This window comes from Zosterops lateralis, assembly GCF_965231275.1.
Source record: "Zosterops lateralis genome assembly, chromosome: 3".
NCBI classification, from domain to species: Eukaryota; Metazoa; Chordata; class Aves; order Passeriformes; family Zosteropidae; genus Zosterops; species Zosterops lateralis.
Window position 1 is genome coordinate 67,402,965 of NC_139764.1, and position 5,235 is coordinate 67,408,199.

Sequence of the window (5,235 nt, forward strand, 5' to 3'; positions counted from 1 at the left end):
ATTTGCCTTTTGTAAGGCAATCTTATGTACCATGTCCACTTCTGTTATTGCTGGGGACGATGGAGAAACAGGTTGAGTAAGGCAGATTTTCCTTAGCCTGTCTTGCATAAAGACACTTCTCTTCAGTTAGAGGACTTTTAGATCTGAAATCTCTAGAATTCCCTTTCCTTACAGCTTGGTCCCTCACACCTCCAGCACTGCAGCAATAGTCCCCAGAAGGAGAGCTGAATGCATGACTACGTGTGTGCTGTCAGTGCCATGGAACACTGCAGTATTTTTTATGGCAGGCCTTCAGCTTCACTACTGTTCTTCAGCCCTTATTTAAAACAGAGCATGTCAAAGGACAATTGGCATTTGGAAAGCCAGCGATTGTTAAGAGAAAGAACATTGACTCCTACAACTTGCAGTATGGAGTATGGAACAATAAAATGATCAAAGATGGAGAGCCACAGGGTGCTGGCCACCAGGATGGCTCAACAACATCATGTCTGCTAAAATTTCAACATTTTTTAACAGACCACATAAGCATAATTTTTGTGAGGATTTTTTGCTTTTTAACAGCCTTAACCTTACTGAGGTAACAGTAGACCCTATTGGCTTAAAACTCTGCAGCCCCATTTAGAGCAGTCGTACCAAGATACTCCTCAGCTTTAATATTTGTCATAGAATGACCCGAACACAGCTTTATAAAAAAGTACATGTGTTTGGTAGCTGGAAAAGAAAATGAGCCCAGAAGTTGATACTCCTCGTACAGTATCCAAATTACTTAATTAGCTTTCCATGGAGGTGGTGCCAGCATGGTGTGTTGGTGCAGCACATGCTTTGTGTTGCTCAAGGAGAAAAAACTGAAATTCAAATTTTCCTTTAGCAGACTTTTGCAAAAATAATTGCAGCCATTTAAGAGAAGGGTGTATTCAGTGTTGTCAACTCCTCTGATTTTGATTGTGGTATTTGCTGTGCTTCTTGCAACTCCAGTTTCAAAAGGGAAGCTCAACAACTGAAACAGGCTAATACCTAACTTGCCAGCAGCTTCCTGAGAAGGCACAATAAAACTGTTAGGCAGTGGTATTCCTGACACCTACTTACATGTGGGGAAGAGAGGTCTGTTTTTCATGTGATAGTTTTTCAATTAAGAAAATAACTTTCTAGTATGTGGTGACAGCCTAAAATAATGACAGAAAGCTATCTTAAATGGTCAACAAAGCAAAGACAAAAGGAGTGGGATGTGGGTTGAGATTTGGGGTCACCTGGAGTGCACTACAACATAGAGCTCAGCCTCTAGGTTTTGCCAGTCTCCTAAAATGCTGTGGCATTATCTGCCAACTCAATATGGCTGCCTCTGGTTTTTTTTAAGGTGTCTGAAGTGTTTTAACGTTGTGAAATAGTCTGTCTCAAATGGCTTCTGAGCCTCTTGGCCAATTTCTGCCACATCTAATAGGGAGAGCTCAAAGATACTAAGTGTCTGTGAGTTTCATGGAAAGAATTACCCAAGCAAAGAGCGAGTTCCAAACCCACATGCTGAGGAGGGAGAGGTTCTGGTCTTTTCCCAGAGGTGGACAGCTGGCCACCCTGGCCCTGGCAGGGGGCTGGGAGGCTGCCTGGGGTACACAGCCTGCACAAGTCTGGAGGAGAGAAGCATGTAGGGAATGAGGCTGTGTCAATTTTGCTGCTTGCAAAGCAGCGTATTAGGGAGTGCAGTTAAGCATTCAAAATTATTAGTGAGGCTGGGTAGTAAATTCCTTTCATCATTTTGGCTGTCATCCGAAAATACGTGCTCTAGATTTACCACAGATTTGCTTGGTTTGGACCAGGGAATTTCATTAAGTAACTCCTGCATCATGTGATGCACAAGGTTGCATTAAATGGTCCGGTGATTATCTCTATTCTTCTGTTTGAATGATCCTTTTCTGCAAAACAATACTAGCAGAGTGAGGAAGAAAAACTAAGCTTTGCTGTTTGGGAAGTATAAAGAGCCCAATCTATTTAACTGCCTGGGCTTTTTCTTTTTTTTTTTTAATCAAATAACAATTCCCAGGATTCATTGATCTTTACATTAGTTAGAGCATCCTACAAGGACAGAAACCATGATGAGGAGAGTGTGAGTAATGAGCTAGCAGCCTAGTGAATCATTTCCCCTAAAGCTTTGTATTTGTAGAGAGACAGATGGTGGGAGCTGTGAAGAGGGAGAGGCAGGAGAAAAGCTGGTTTTTGCAAACAGCAAAGTACAGAGGACGGTGAAGAAAGAAAAAAAAAAAGAATCAGCAGGTAAGGGAGAAGAAGAGGCTGAGAATACACCAGCTGTTTCAAAACTAATGCATTAATGTTAAAATGGATTAGGGTTAAGGGAAAATACAGAAAGGAAATTGCAGAAAACAAGAGCTTTGTGGCTGAGAGAGGGAAAAATTACCAAAAGCAGCCCTAAATATATATTTGTAGATGAACTTTTGAGCCAATTATTAATTTTATGTGCAAATAACAGAGAAGTAGCTGAAAGTATGCAAGACTCCATCCTGCAGGCTGGCAGTGCTGCTGCCCAGCTGGAGCTGCCAAGCTGCAGGACCCACAGAGGCAAAAAGCTTTGCTTGGATGGTGACAGCACCAGGGGTTGCCCCTGTATATTCACAAGGGCTGTGTGGGAGAGGAAATCCATTGTCCCTTACATGGAAAGTAAGCAAAGCAAGAGAGTTACATACTTAACATTGGGATGAGTGCAGCATTAAGATAGAAATAGAGGATTTAGAGACAGCCTGCTTTGAAGGCTTGCCAAAACTCAGACAACATTAATGCATGTAAACATTTTCTTATGCAGGTCACCTCTGTGACAAAAATAGGGTTGCAAAATTTCTTCCCACAGTTAAGTTAGATTGGCCTTTTCAGAGAGGGATGTGTAGGGTGATGATGTGTAGGGTGATTCAAGTACAAAGCTAATTTAATAAAGCCTTGTACACAGGAAAATAAATGCTGCCCTAAGAGCTCATTTGCTCCTGGTAGGGTCTTAACTGCCATAATTTGATGCCATTTAAGAAAATAAAGCAGCAGACTTCCCTGCAGCCCCTCCAGGACCGCCAGCAAGGCAGATAATAAAACTGGCTCCTTAAAACAGCTCCACCAAAGGCTGCCTTTCTGAGAGCCTTTCCCGTATCTCCAGCCACTGACCAAGCTGCAGGTAGCAGAGACATGGGCATCTCAATTAATGGCATCAGTCCAGGCAGTGAACTTGGGCAGTGTGGTCAGGAAGCTCCAAAATGAGATAAGAAAAGGAGCAGTTCCCACCATTTAGGATGCTTCTGGGTTGTCAGATGGAGGTGCTGGTAAAGCTGACAGAGACCCCTCATCTTAAAAGGGAAGGGGATGGGGGAGGGAAAAGTTGGGAGCTCCATGGCCTTGCAATGCAAGAGGTCTACTGTGGTAATGAAGTAAAACACATCTCAGAGTGTTCCCGCACCCTCAGTGTGCAGAACAGGTACACGTTATCTTCCAGAGCAAACATGTCTCTTGTTACACTTTGGCTTTAATTTAACAGGTTCCTCCATGCCCACATCTGTAGCAGTCTGCTATTGTTTAACCTGTGTTTGGGCAACAGATCCTGCCTGGAAGGTCACAGCTTTCATCAACCTCCTCCTCCACCATCCTTTATCATTATGTTGCTGCAGGGGAGCACTGCCACAGCACCCAGTTCACAGTACAGTGCAGGGCTGCACTGCTCCGTCTGCCCAGAACCCCCAACATGGGTCTTCTGCAGAAGTTCCAGCCTGGCACACAACACACTGGTATCATTACACATCTCCAGTGTGTCACTTCTTGAGCTGTGCCAATGGATGCTCACACAGTCCCCTCAGCCAGCATGAACCACATTGGCACATGAACAGCTCACAAAAGCCACTTGCAAAACCCTCTCTGAGACATCACACACCTCTCCCACCTGCATATTACAACCAGTGCAGGAAGAGAAATGCCTGTATTTATGTATTATTTGTATTACTAGTTATTGCTCACAGCAAGAGGTGTTCTCTGGGCTGCAGGAGAAGAACATCTGAGCAAGCAGAGGTTCCACTGCCATGGCAGAGGAGTGCTGGATGCTGCTGCCCACACAGGCAAAGCCAAGCCAGGCCCTACGATGCCAGGCCACAGAAGAAGACAGCAGAGTAGAAGCCTGTCCAATCCTCCTCCAAATTAGGCCAAGAATAAGATGGAATTGCTTAGCCCCACTCCAGCCTTCATCGGCTCAGAGCCCAGCCTCAGCCTGATCATGGAAGAGTGCACAGACCACCAGCTGTGTGTCCCTGTCTGTGGCCAAGATCACTTGTAAACAAACAAAAAACCATCTAAAGCTAAGTTTCCCAACCTGTCCAGATCTGCCAGCTAGGCTACATTTCAAGGCTCGCTGATGTGGATGGGACCAAATGAATACAAACATACTCCCCGTATAGTGGCTCTGAGCACTGCATGCCACTGCACAGATCCATGCAAACTGCAAGATATGTCACAAAAGCAAAGGCAGGGTTTTTAAAAACATTTTTTCTTTTTTGAAAAGTATCAGGAACTTTTCCGGGGGAAAAGGGACTTCTCCAGTTTCCAGAGGGTGAGGGGCAAGCGCCTGCTTGCCCACCTAATCCTCAGGTAAGGGGAGTTTCACAGCAACGTCTGCATACACCAAGTCCTTGGGTCTAATGGACAGATCCAAGGAATCTCAGGTGAAACTTGGATGAACTCAGTGGATGTAAAGCCCTGCAGGACTGGCTGTTGTGGAAGGGGAACCTGCCAAGGAGTAGGAAACTTCCCAGGACCTACTTTGACAGCTCAGCAGATGAAGCCCTCTCTGTCTGACTTGTACCCCTCTTCTAAGAATGGGAAGTGCACATTGTTGGAAAGCTCCAGAGAACCTCAAAAGCGTGGGTTTTCTGGAGCTGCAGAAGAAAGTACTCTGATGGCAGACACTGGACAAACATCACCTCCTCCACAAAACAACTAAAATAGCTAATAACTAAAATTGATTTTTAAAAAATCATGACTAGTACCACCTGCAGTGAGCTCATTCTGGCTGAATTTCATTCTCTGGATTTTCCACTTTTTTACTAAGGAAGTATATTCTGGAAATACTATCTGGGAGGCCTTTTTCAAAGCTACCTTCCTTTACTTGGGCTGACAGTTCTTACAGCATGTCTGTTCTGTTTTTCATCAGCTACGCCCAGTGAAAATCTGGTGAATGTGATGCATTGTGACTGCCACGTTCAG